This window comes from Pinus tabuliformis, chromosome 7, assembly GCF_031772625.1.
Source record: "Pinus tabuliformis cultivar Carrire ecotype Pingquan chromosome 7, CPIR1, whole genome shotgun sequence".
NCBI classification, from domain to species: Eukaryota; Viridiplantae; Streptophyta; class Pinopsida; order Pinales; family Pinaceae; genus Pinus; species Pinus tabuliformis.
This window is the reverse complement of record NC_142293.1, coordinates 252,864,581-252,879,250: the sequence shown is the minus strand read 5'-3', so window position 1 is coordinate 252,879,250 and position 14,670 is coordinate 252,864,581.

Below are 14,670 nucleotides of genomic sequence, written 5' to 3'. Positions count from 1 at the left end.
AAGTTAGTTTAAACTAAGGTCCCATGCATATATAATAGTGATTCATGAAGCTGAAATTGATGAAACCCAAGAGAAGTATTAAATGCCAAATATGTTTGAATATCAAGTGTTGTAGAATGGATAAGATCTACCATTATATTGAAGCCTCGAACCAGACTGCAATGCTTTTAATTTAAGACCAAAACATAGAACTTTTGTGATCAATTTTTCGATAAGTTATACTTGTTACATCCTTTTAAATATTGTAATCTTCACGTGCAAATCTTTAGTCGACACGATATCGTAATCAAGGAGTAGGGAATATTGTACATGCCACCTCCATGCTCTAGTGCCTAACTGTCACCCACCATTTCCTTGGTGATATCTCTAGGAGATTTTTTTTTGTCCAAGACAATCCTCATGTGGTAGTCAGCAACCCTTTTCAACCACCAACTAGCTCACAGTGCCATTTCTTCCCCACCTGAGGCAACGATGTAGTCCCTCATCCATCTGCCATGAACGCATTTTTGAAGGTGGGCTACCCAAAAGTAAAGGTATTCCTTGTCATTTGGTAATTGAGTATTGTAGTTTTCTTATCACGAACAATTTTGGGCATGGATTAATGAGGGGATTCAATGGAAATAACTGGCTAGGTTTGTGCTATTGTCCCCTAGACCCCTTTTGGATATTAACCTTGATTTCTAGTCTCGTGGGATGCCTTTTATTAATCATTTGACTTTAGGGATGATATTTCACGGGAAACTGTAATTTTGGTTGCATGGTCCTACTCCCTTATCTGCATATATTACCCCCCTTTCCACTCATTATCACCCCATTAATCATTTCTCCCACCTGGGTCCAGATTCTTCCGTAGGGTCCAGATAGGGTTAACTTCCCCATCCCCTTTCCCACACCTTGGGTCAGACCTGGAATGATGCCCCATAGGTTGATGCAAGTAAAAAGAAATAAAAAAGCATATTTGGCCACATTCAACAAGAAGATGTACCACAAAATGCAAAATATGGTCGGGACAAACACATTTAGCACATGAGAAAAAGAAAATACATGAGATCTACCCCATCATCATGGAAATCACCCTGGTTCCTATAGGTTCTATGTGCCTCCCTCATCATGTAGGAACCCAAGATTGTCCCAACCCCTCATGGGAAATGAACTGCCCTACCTTCAACGGGATATTCACTACTATATCTTATGGATCATGGTCTTACTCCTTCAGCCCTGAGTAGTTAATCAAAGAGAATCATAAAAAGGAAAAATTCATAAAAAATCAGGGTGGAAAAATAAAGGTCGGGGCACCTCATGTACCAGGATTTTCCCCTCCTATACATTATAAAATTCAGTGCGGGATTCCATTTTATTATCTACCCTTGTACCCTAGCATGTGGCCTAAGGATGCCCCTTCATATCCCCTACTTCATTCACCTATCTTTCACATGCCACCACCTTTTAAAGGATGTACCTTGAACATATTATTCCCTTTAGAAGTAGAAACCACCTAATAGGATGCTTTGTTAACCCCATTTGGAGTTAGGTGACATTGGCACATCCCAAATCCCATTATGGAAGGGTAGTCCATTATGAATTCCCCACCTATGGTACATGGTTGGAAAACTAATTTACCCGATTTATCTAATGACCTGTTGTACTAGAAGGCCAAGGGATACATTGGATCATATGCAGGATTGTAGACAGTCACCATCTTGGGTTTGGTCTCCCTATATGAGGTCATAATCATCTAGAGGGCTACATTGGCAGATATATGAGTGTGGGATGAGAACCATGGCCATCCAAAATAGTATAAACCACTCCATGGATCCCTGCGAATGGTCATATATTCTTGAAATACTCCCATTGGACGAGGAAGATGCACATGCTTCACCTTTGCCAAACCAGCCCCACAAATGTACCACGCACTTGGTATTTGACCCAAAAATTGTAGAATGATGTGGCTTCCCATAAACCATTATCAGAGCCCATGCAAATGATCTACAGGAATCTTCAACTCATTTGGAGACCCATCGGTTCATTATTTTTCTCCCATACCCATTGGGAGGAAAACAAGTTTATTGTTTGGAGAACAAGGTGCCAACCCCTTGCCCATCACTTTTGAGGGCCCTATTCTTCATTATGGAAATCATGGAGCTCATTGGGCCTCTTATAGGGCTATGCAACACGTATTATTCATCATTTGACATCTTAAGAGGCATATTCTTTCATTTGTGAGCTAGTTTGTTGGGCTTGTCACCAAAATTTAGAATATTAGTACATTATTTTATTTTTGGGGCTTATGTAGGCCAAGGAGGTTACTTAAACCTCCTCATTAGTGTACAAATAAAAGTGATATGATCTCATTTTATCATCATCACTTTGTATTGGATCTCTTCTCTCTCTTGAGAATTTCACACTCTTTCTTGGAGGATGAATTCCTACTTTATGGATGCATTTTGATGTGTGGATGTTAGGCCCCTATACTACTAGTGTAACCCCTTATTATTATTAGTACAACCCACTTATTATATTGATGTACCCATGTAGTGCCCATATTGTTACTAATGTACCCCATAAAAGCTCACTATTGTTATTATTGTGCCCTTACATTATTATTGTTATGTCGGCTCTGATTATGTTATGACCCCTTAGACTCCTATATATAGAAAGGAGGTCTTTTCATTTGTATCATCCAAGAATTTTTCATTTATGTAATATAAAGGAGGTTGCCCCCTCGAATATACTGAATTCTAAGGCGCTTATCTATCTTTTCTATCTTTTCTTGAGCTGGCTTCATAACATTTGGTATGAGAGCTTTGGATTCTAGGGTTTCGCTGCTCCAAACAGGTCATCGTGGCATTTTCGCTATAACTTTTTTCTGTGACGTTTCAGAAGTTGCAAAAAAAAACCCATTTGAAAATAAATCGCACTGAATCTCGAGTCCAAATTTCAGAGCTTTTTGCGCTATATTTGTGGAGATATGATCTGAGGAATTTGGTCTTTTTGCAGACTCCTAAATTACATTCCAAACAGGTGACCTGGGGAAAATCATCATAACTTTCTTTCTGAGCATCGGATTGAAATTTCGTAAGAAGGTACAGAAATAGGATGGATTTTCGTTTTCTTATATATATATTTTAGAGTCAAAGGTCAAAACAGTGGCACGTGGCACTTCATACAAGTTCGATCTTCTGGAAAGGTCTATAATCAGCTCATCTTTCTGAGATTGTGCATAACTCTTTCTTCGAGAATCCAATTTGGATCAGACTAGTGGAATTGGAAAGAGGACACAGAGGGATATTATAGATCACAATTTCAAAACTTAAAGATCTAAAAGTACAAAGTTACAGTCGTTTCAAGATCAAGCTCCTAAAATCAAGAAAAAGCAAGATGAGGAAGTTTGATGGAAAGGATCCGGTAAATTGGATACTTCAGATGGAGCAATATTTTGATCTACATGTCGGGTCCCTATAATACTAGTGATTACCCCATTACTATTGTAGTTATACCCCTTATTTATATTTTTGTGCCCCGATTACGCCCATATTGTTATTTCTGTGCCCCATAGAATCCCTCTATTGTTATTTTTGTGGCTTTATATTATTATTGTTAGATCGGCTGGATTATATTGTGACTCCTTAGACTCCTATATATAGAAAGGAGGTTTTGTCATTTGTATCATCCAAGAATTGTTCATTTATGTAATGTAAAGGAAGTTTCCGCCTCGAAGAGGCTGAATTCTAAGGCGTTGATCTATCCTTTCTATCTTTTCTTGAGCTGGTTTCATAACATTTGGTATCATAGCTTTGGATTCTAGGGTTTCGCTGCTCCAAACAGGTCATCGTGGAATTTTCGCTATAACTTTTTTTCTGTGATGTTCCAGAAGTCGTAAAAAAAACCCATTTGAGAAGAAATCACGCTGAACCATGGGTATAATTTCAGAGCTTTTCACGTGACATTTACGTAGATATGATCTGAGGAAGTTGGTCTTTTTGCAGACTCCTGAATTACATTCAAAACAGGTGACCTGGGGAAAATCATCATAACTTCTCTCTGGGGATCATATTGAAATTTCGTAAGAAGGTACAGGAAGAGGACGGACTATAGTTTCTTGTGTGTGTGTTTCATATTCAAAGGTTTAAACAGTGACTCGTGGAACGTCGTACAAGTTCGCTCTGCTGAACCAGTCTAAAAGCAAGTCACTGTGGGAGATTTCACATAACTCTTCCTTGGAGAATCCAATTTGGCTCAGAGTTGTGGCATTGGAAAGAGGACGCAGAAGGCTACTACAGATAGCAATTTCAGAACTGGATGATCTGAAATTACAGAGGTACATCAGATTCAATGTCAGGCTTCTATAAAGTGAAAAAAGGTGTGTAGTTTTTCTTTTAAATTTTTGTGTAAGCTTGGTTTAAAATAATTCAAAGGGCATAGTAAAGCATTATTATCAGTAACTGATGCCATGAGGAAAGAAAATGCAAACACCTGGTAAGGAACCTGAAAGCTCTAGCATGACTCATGAAGAAGAGGAAGAAATGCTACATGATATATCAAAATTACAAGAACAAGTGCAACAAATGTCACGCTCACAAAAGCTAACAGAAGTTAAGATAAGTGGCGTGGAATGTAAGGTAAATGGCGTGGAATCTAAGATAAAGGGCATGGAAGCTAAGATGGATGACTTGAAGATACATTTGAAGACAGACATGGAAGAATTGAAGAAGTTGCCACAAGAAAGGGTCACTAATGGTGAAAAGGTAGTAAAGGAAACTCATGATGAGAACAAAAGAAATGTTAATCATGATTCCATAGACGCTAATGTTTGATCGAAGAATCACCATATTCCAAAAATCGATATGAGGAAGTTTGATGGCAAGGATTCCGCCACATGGATATTACAGATGGAGCAATTCTTCGATCTCAATAATGTGCAAAACGCACAAAAGGTACGTATGGCAACTGTATATTTAGAACCAAATCAGTTTGTATGGTATCAGTGGCTTTGCTCTCATAAACAATTTATCACTTGGGGAATTTTTACGAAAGAATTGATAGCACATTATGAAGATACAAAAAGCAACACTTTTTTTCACCAATTGATAAGTATCAAGCAAAAGGGTTCAGTAATGGAGCACATTGAGGAGTTCCAAAAATTGAACATAAGGGTAAAAGATATTCCAGAGGAGCAAAGGGTTGATGTGTTCATAGGGTCTTTAAAGAATAATATCCAACATGATGTTCGCCTTTGGGAACCTGATTCATTAGAGAAGGCATTCAGGTTAGCAAGAAAAATGGAAAGCAAAATTATGGCAACTAGGAAGCATACCACTCATAACTATAAAGACAAAAGTGTTGTTGCCCCTAGTCTTCCACAACCTATAAGGTTGACACCACAAAAATTGGAAGAAAAAAGAGCAAAAGGGCTTTGTTACAGCTGTGATAGCAAATACACTAAAGGTCATAAGTGTGCTGAGAAGAAATTAGTCTACATAGATTGTGAAGAGGAAGAATAAAAGAAGCAAGAAAGGTCAAAAGAAGACGATATACTCCAGGAACAAAACCTAGATGAAGAACAAATAAATCTGACCATATCTTGTAATGCATTGGCGGGAATTACCACTCCTCAAACCATCAAGATAGAAGGACAAATCAAGAAGAAAAAGGTAATAGTGTTGATTGATTCAGGAAGCACCCACAATTTTATTCATTGTAGGGTAGCAAAAGAATTGAATTGCTTCCTATATCCAGCACCAGAGTGTTAAGTGATGATTGCAAATGGAGGAACAATAAATTGCTCTGGAAAGTGCCATAATATCAAGCTATCCATGGGAGAATATGTATTGACTAGCCCAATGCTTTCCATTCCAATGGGAGGTGCTGATGTTGTACTAGGAGTCCAATGGCTACAATCCTTGGGTACAATAGCTTTTAATTTTCAAGAACTTTTCATCAAATTTTCTACGGAAGGAAAGGAAGTTGAATTAAGGGGTATTGCAGGGAAACCAGGAAAGATAATCAGCTCTAATAGCATGACAAAGCTTCTAAAAAAGGAGAAAAGAGGTGTAATTGCACAATTATGTTCGCTAGATGTTTCCACATTGGAATCATCTATTTCTCCAGATCTCCAAACAGTCCTGGACAATCAGTCCAAGGTATTTGAGACTCCAAAAGGTCTCCCACCTATCCATATTCATGATCATGCTATTCATCTGATTCCAGGAAGTGTTCCTCCAAACATCAGGCCGTACAGATATCCCTATGTCCAAAAAAGTGAAACTGAACGTATGGTTGCAGAAATGCTAGAGGCTGGTATAATTCAACCGAGTCAAAGTTCTTTCTCAGCTCCAGTAGCATTGGTGCACAATAACGATGGATCATGGCGCATGTGTCCGGATTATAGGGAGCTCAACAAGCTCACTATTAAAGATAAGTTCCCCATTCCTGTTATTGATGAATTACTGGATGAATTGCATGGATCAATTTACTTCACCAAGTTGGATCTTCATTCGGGATATCATCAAATCAGAAAGAAGATTGAAGACATTCTGAAAATGGCATTTAGAACTCATGAGGGTCATTATGAATTTTTGGCCATGTCTTTTGGCCTTACCAACCTTCAACATTTCAAGGTTTGATGAATTCAATTTTCAAACCATTCCTTAGAAAATTTGTGTTAGTATTTTTTGATGATATACTAATCTACAACAAGTCTTGGAAGGATCATGTTGAACATGTTGACAGGGTGCTACAACTATTGGAGGAGAAACAATTATATGCAAAAAGATCCAAATGTTTCTTTGGAGTCCAGGAGGTGGAATATTTGGGTCATATTGTATCTCATGAAGGAGTTAAGGTAGACCCTAGCAAAATTAAAGCCATTAAGGAATGGAAAATCCCCACATCCATAAAGCATCTGCGAGGATTTCTAAGGTTGACAGGGTATCATTGCAAGTTTGTTAAGAATTATGGGAGAATAGCAGCACCTCTAACAACATTATTGAAGAAAAATTCATTTTCATGGACTCCGGAAGCAACAAAGGACTTTGAACATCTTAAAGAGGCAATGTGCCAAGCACCGGTCTTAGCTACACCGGACTTCACAAAAACCTTTATTGTGGAATGTGATGCTTCAGGAAATGGAATTGGTGTTGTTCTAATGCAAGATGAAAGACCCATTGCTTTTGAAAGCCGTCCAATCAAGGGAAAGTTTTTAAGAAAAGCTATTTATGAGAAGGAAATGTTGGCAATACTCCATGCACTTAAGAAATGGCGACCCTACCTAATGGGAAGACACTTCAAGGTAACAACGGATCATGACAGCCTTAAATACTTTTTAGAACAAAGATTATCCTCTGAGGAGCAACAAAAGTGGGTCACAAAGATGTTTGGTTATGACTTTGAAATCATCTACAAAGAAGGGAAGCAAAATGTGGTGGCAGATGCACTCTGAAGAAAGGATGAGGATGTGGAAGCATTGTTGTGTTCCATTTCTATTATCGAACCAGATTGGATAAATGAAGCAAGGGAGGAATGGAAGAATGACGAAGAAGTGTGGGCACTTATTCGAAAGCTACAACAAGATTCCAGTACTTCTGATACATTTAGCTGGAAAAATGATTCGTTATGGTACAAAGATCGCTTATACCTCTGTAACAATTCCCAGCTAAAACAAAATATTCTTATGGAATTGCACACTTCTCCCTTAGGAGGGCACTCAGGATTTTTAAAAACTTACCACAGGGTTAAGAAGGAATTTTTTTGGGATGGCCTTAAATAAGATATTCAAAAGTTTGTGGCAGAATGTTTGGTTTGCCAGGAAAATAAAGTTGAAACAATTAAGAGACCAGGTCTATTACAACCTTTATCCATTCCAAGCCAACGTTGGGAGGAGGTTTCAATGGATTTTATCACAGGTTTACCCAAGTTTGAGGGAAAGAGTGTGATCATGGTGGTAGTTGACAGACTTACCAAGTATGCACACTTTTGTGCATTATCACATCCATTTAAAGCCAATACAGTTTCTACTGCATTTATGGAAACAGTTCAAAAGCTACATGTAAACCCAAAGATTATTGTAATTGACAGAGATCCCATTTTCACTCGAAATTTTTGGACAAAATTATTTTCTTGTCTTGGTACTTAGTTAGCTCATAGCTCATCTTATCATCCTCAATCTGATGGGAAAATTGAGATAGTAAACAAATGTTTGGAAGGATATCTTCGTTGCTTTGTATCTGATAAACATACACAATGGGTCAAATGGTTGCCTCTAGCTGAATGGTGGTATAACACTTCCTTCCATACAACAACAAAAATGACCCCATTTATGGCACTTTATGGGTATCAACCACCATCCATCACATCATATTTAAGAGAAAATTATAAGGTTCAGGAAGTGGAACATCACATCGAACATCAATAACAAGTCCTCCAACTCTTAAAGGATAACCTCATGTTGGCACAAAATAGAATGAAACAACAGGCAGATCAACATCGCAGTGAAAGAAGTTTGGATGTAGGTGATTGTGTATTCCTACGGCTACATCAATATAAGAAAATGTCCCTAAAGCAAGCTAAGAAGGATAATAAATTATCACCAAAGTATTATGGTCCGTACAAGGTGTTGCAAAATATTGATACTATGGCATACAAATTGGAGCTTCCTGCAGCTTCTCAATTGCACCCAGTTTTCCATGTTTCATGTTTAAAGAAGGTTATAGGTGACAAGCTCCCAATTCAAACAATATTACCAGAACTTGACGAGGAAGGAAAAATTATATTGGAACCGGAAGCAGTCATAGAAACAAGAACTCGATAGCTACGAAATCGATCAATTTCAGAGTATCTTATCAAGCGGAAGAACTTATCCGCTGAAGATTCCACATGGTAGGATGAAACTTTTATGCATAAGTATCCAGAACTACTCAAGCGTTGAGGACAACACTTTTTTGAAGGAGAGGGGCATGTTGGCTCCCTATAATACTAGTGATTACCCCATTACTATTATAGTTATACCCCTTATTTATATTGTTGTTCCCATATTACCTCCATATTTTTGTTTTTGTGCCCCATAGAATCCCTCTATTGTTATTTTTGTGGCTTTATATTATTATTGTTAGGTCGGCTGGATTATATTGTTACTCCTTAGACTCCTATATATAGAAAGGAGGTTTTTTCATTTGTATCATCCAAGAATTGTTCATTTATGTAATGTAAAGGAGGTTGCCCCCTCGAAGAGGCTGAATTCTAAGGCGTTGATCTATCTTTTCTTGAGTTGGTTTCATAACAGATATGATCTGAGGAAGTTGGTCTTTTTGCAGACTCCTAAATTACATTCCAAACAGGTGACCTGGGGAAAATCATCATAACTTTCTTTCTAAGCATCGGATTAAAATTTCGTGAGAAGGTACAGAAAGAGGACGAATTGTAGTTTTCGTGTATAGTTTTTTTTTAGAGTCAAAGGTCGAAATAGTGACACGTGGCACTTCATACAAGTTCGCTCTTCTGGAAAGGTCTATAATCAGCTCATCTTGGGAGATTGTGCATAACGCTTTCTTGGAGAATCCAATTTGGATCAGACTGGTGGAATTGGAAAGAGGACACAGAGGGCTATTATAGATCACAATTTCAAAACTTAAAGATCTAAAAGTATAGAGTTACAGTCGTTTCAAGATCGAGCTCCTAAAATCAAGAAAAAGCTAGATGAGGAAGTTTTATGGCAAGGATCCGGTAAATTGGATACTTCAGATGGAGAAATATTTTGATCTATATGGTGTACAACTGTTACAAAAGGTATGTATTGCATCTTCATATTTAGAACCTAATCAATTTTTATGGTATGAAAGACTTTGTTCTCGTAAACAACTTGTTACATGGTCAATTTTCACGGAGGAAATGATAGCACATTATGAGGATACAAAGAGAAACACCTTCTTTAGAGCAACACCAAAACAATTGGAAAGAGTAAAAGGGATTGGTGACATAGTGGAAAGAAAATTATGGAAACTAGGAAGCATACCCCTCACAACTATAAAAGTGGAAAGGTTGTTTCTCCTAGCCTTCCACAACCTGCAAGGGTTACACCACAACAGTTGGAAGAAAAAAGAGAAAAAGGTTTTTGTTGCAATTGTGATAGCAAATGCATTAAAGGTCATAAGTGTGCTGAGAAGAAATTATTTTACATAGAATATGAAAAGGAGGAAGAAAATAATCAAGAAACATCAAAAGAAGAAGCTATACGCCGGGACCCTGCCCCAGAGAAAGAAGAAATGAATCAGGCCATATCTTGTAAAGTGTTGGTAAGAATTACCACTCCTAAAACTCTTAAGATAGAAGGACATATTAAGAAGAAAAAGGTGCAAGAAGTGAAAGATCACATCGAGAAAGAAGAAATGAATCCAACCATATCTTGTAATTCATTGGTCAAAATTACCACTCCTCAAACTATCAAGATGGAATCACATATAAAGAAGAAAAATGTTCAAGAAGTGCAAAATCACATCGAGAATCAAGAAATGAATCTGACCATACCTTGTAAAGGATTGGAAGAAATTACCACACCTCAAACTCTAGAGATAGAAGGACATATCAAGAAGAAAAATATTCAAGCAGTGAAAGATCACATCGAGCATCAACAACAAGTTCTCCAAATTTTAAAGGATAACGCCACTTCGGTGCCAAATCAAACGAAACAACAGGTAGATCAACATTATAGTGAAAAATGTTTTGATGTAGGGGATTGGGTATTTTTACTACTACATCTCAAGCAAGCTATTTATGAGAAGGAAATGTTGGCAATACTACATGCACTTAAAAAATGGTGACCTTACCGAATGGGAATACTCTTCAAGGATGAGGATGTGGAAGCCTTGTTTTGTGCTATTTCTATTATCCAACCATATTGGATAAACGAAGCAAGGGATGAATGGAAGAAGGACGAAGAAGTATGGCTACTTATTCAAAAGTTGCAGAAGATCCCAATTCAAACAATATTGTCAGAAATTGAAGAGGAAGGAAAAATCATATTGGAACCTGGAGCAGTCACAGAAACAAGAACCCGACAGCTACGAAATTGATCAATTTCAGAGTATCTCATCAAGTGGAAGAGATTACCTGTTGAAGATTCCACATGGGAGGACAAGAATTTTATACAGAAGCATCAAGAATACTCAGGCGTTGAGGACAACGCTTTTTGAAGGAGAGGGGCATGTTAGGCCCCTATCATACTAGTGTAACCCCTTATTGTTATTAGTACAACCCACTTATTGTATTGATGTACCCATGTAGTGCCCATATTGTTACTAATGTGCCCCATAGAAGCCCACTATTATTATTATTGTGCCCTTACATTATTATTGTTATGTCGCCTCTAATTATGTTATGACCCCTTAGACTCCTATATATAGAAAGGAGGTCTTTTCATTTGTATCATCCAAGAATTGTTAATTTATGTAATTTAAAGGAGGTTGCCCCCTCGAAGTGGTTGAATTCTAAAGCGTTGATCTATCTTTTCTATCTTTTCTTGAGTTGGTTTCATAACAGTGGATATGGTTTATCTAATATCAGAGCTTCTCTATTGTCAAATTGTGCATGGTTGTATATGTTCTATTAGATTTAAGTCCATGATTTTAATGTTATTCTTGTTTTATGTTGTCATATACATTGGACTAAGTTTTTTGTTATTTTTAGGGCTAATTGTTGCACGCATTTACTGCTTAAAATGTGTAATTTTTCTCTACAAAGTATCTCCCAATGTATGGGCCATGTAATTTGAATGAAATATCCTAGGGGTAATTCTATTAGTGAATTCATCTTCATAATCCATCACCTTTTTCTTTTTTGTGTAAGTGAGTAGATTATATTATGTGACAAGTATAATACAAAAAATTGCCAAAGCAGTGTGAGCAGGGATGTACAATATTCCTAGGCTTATCGCCTGCTCAGAGGAAGTGATACAAGTAAACCAAAACGTAGCACACCACGCAGGGTGGCGAGGGACAGAGCAAAACATTACTAAACCTCAGGAGCTACCGTAAGTAGACAGGAGAAGTAACAACAGAACAACAGACAAACACTAAAGCCGAGATAACATAGTGAAAAGATAACAGAGAAGCAAGAACCCGAGTCGGTAAGAGAGCCAACATAATGACCTTAGAAGTGGTAATTCCCCATCTGGGCGATGGTGTCCAAGCCGATGTCCCTGACATGGCTGTCGACCTTCGCCTGCATTTCTTCCAGGGAAGCAGGCTGAAACGCTGCAAAAGTGGCTGGCTGAGCAGCATGGTTCGCACTAGAAGTGGCTGGCTGAGCCGCAGGAGTAGTATTGATGGAGTTCTTGAGAAGCTGGATGAGCAGCATAAGCATACGGTTGTGGGTTTTGATCGCTTCATTCACCGAGGTGATTTTGCTGTCCAGGGAGCTATTGTAGTCTGTAATCTTGGCCATCTGTTCTGTAGTGAGATTAACCTGAGTAGTGAGATTAACCTCTGTGACGTATTCCAGCGCCTTTGCAATTAAGGTTTTCGTGCGCCAGCTCTCCGCCTGGGTTCGCACAAATTGTGTGGCCCTCTTCGTGGGAGTACCGGGGTCTGTTAACCAGTTGACCTCAGCAGCAAGTTCCATATTCGAGCGACCACCCTCCTCAAGCTTCACCTGAGCCTCTAATTCTGCAATTTTGCGTTTAATTCTGGTCGTGGTTCTGGTTTCGTAGCCACTTCTAGCTGCCTGAAGTTCCCTATTAGCTGCCGCGCAGCGACTACCTCCCGCTTCCATGGTAAACCTCTTGTGACTTGCCCGAATTAAACCAGACTTGTAAGCGGACCCGCTCTCAACATGAACTCTAAGAACATTGAGGAGAACAGGGCAATTGCCCATGTTTTTATAATGAAAGCAATGATGTTTCCTCAGGAGATTGGAGTAAATGCCTTTGATGGTGGTGCTACCTTGCTGATGGGTAAGCTGAAGAATCGCACAAGCGAGCCTGTCACTGGAAGAATTGGAGCTCATGATGTAACTACCAGGCTGACGAGCCGGGCGCCAAGTGTATGGTGAAATCCTTCTCAGGGGATGGTGGCGCGTGAAGGGAGATATGCCCCGTATGCTGGCATGCTTGATGTTGTTCCTTCGGGCCTTGTTCCGCCTCCTTCCACTCAGAATTGCCATTAATGGTGATGAAACCTCTCCATACGGATCCTGTCCATGCGTGCTGAAAGGACGGTGTCTGATGTAATGGATCTTGTCGCTTAATTCATTATGATCGCCTGTCTGCAAGAGCCGCTACCGCCAGGAGCTCCACCTCCCCCTATGTCCAATCAACCCATTGAGGGCTTTGGGTTGATAATCCTTGCCGATCTCCTCGTGATTCCGAGACTGTGGCCAGGTGTCGTCCTCGATTAAGGGTGGGTGGCCTAGACTAGATCCTTCGCTGCCAGTTGTATGCATGCTTCCTTTATGATTGGGTCGTCAAACTCCCGCCAGCACCTGTCCAAGGCAATGTTGGGGTTGTCTGCTCCGCAGTTTGCCAGATGGTCAGCAAGACCATTCGCCTTTCTTCTGATTGTTCGAAAGATTAGACCTTTCATCCCCATAATGAGCTCAGCTATGTTTTCCTTGGCTTTGGCAAGCCTCCAATGCTTGGTTGCTTTGCTTATAGTCGTGCCTGTCTGTAGGCGTTTAGCCGCCAATAATCCATCACCTTTTTCACATCAAAGTAAAAAATTTACAAGATTTCTTCTCTTTGACTTAGAAGGCTAGTGAAGTAGTCTTGAGGCCTTCTTGAATAAGAACCAAAGGTCCTCATTCATATTTATCATAGAATCCATTATTCCAATACTAAGGCACTGATCCACCGAGAGGTGGTCACATAATATAAATTATTTTTCACCTTTTCCTAGGTCTAGCCAAGTTGAGTCACCTAGGGCATCATTTTCCCGACAAAATAGCCCTTCGAAAGTTTCAGTCTCGTACGTTGGTGTCCCTTTAAGGCCTTCAAATTTGAATCCATTTCAACATGGAGTTGTGAGAAAAGACAATCCCTAGCTCTGAGATCAAATTTTTCCCTAGTATACACAAGGCTAGTGCCTCGTAGGATTAATTCAACACCTTCAAGTGAAAAGTATTTATTTGATCCTGTCCCCCTCCTTTTCTATCTTAATAACATCATTGGTTGCTAAAATATTCCAACTTGACCTAGGTAGGTCCACTTGGTCTTGTGTGGTCGCATTCCTTTGAAAGATAATTCTTCAAGAACCATCTGGGTACCAATTTCAAAAATGATTTTAGGGATTGGGAAACTATTCCACAAGTCATATTCCCTAAACCTAACCCTCATATACTCCCATCCTTCTCCTAGAAGACATTTACCTTTCTTAGAAGGCAAGTGAGCTCTATTCTTCAACCTTTTCTCTAAAGATATTATTTGGGTCACTCCATATCCACTTATTGATTTATCCTTCATTAGTAACTCTATATTATACCAAGTCTCTTCCCATTAGTGAAGGTCCATAAAGAGCTGGGAGCCTTAGCTGAGGTGACAATGGACTAAGTCTCCTTTGGTTGTCCTTAGTCTAACATTTTCCCTTCAGGTCCCCTACTAGTTTGAGAGGTAACATTTTGGCAGAGTTGTTGGGGACACAAAATTTGTGTTTTGTTCCCCATATGACATATTGACATAACATTATTGCT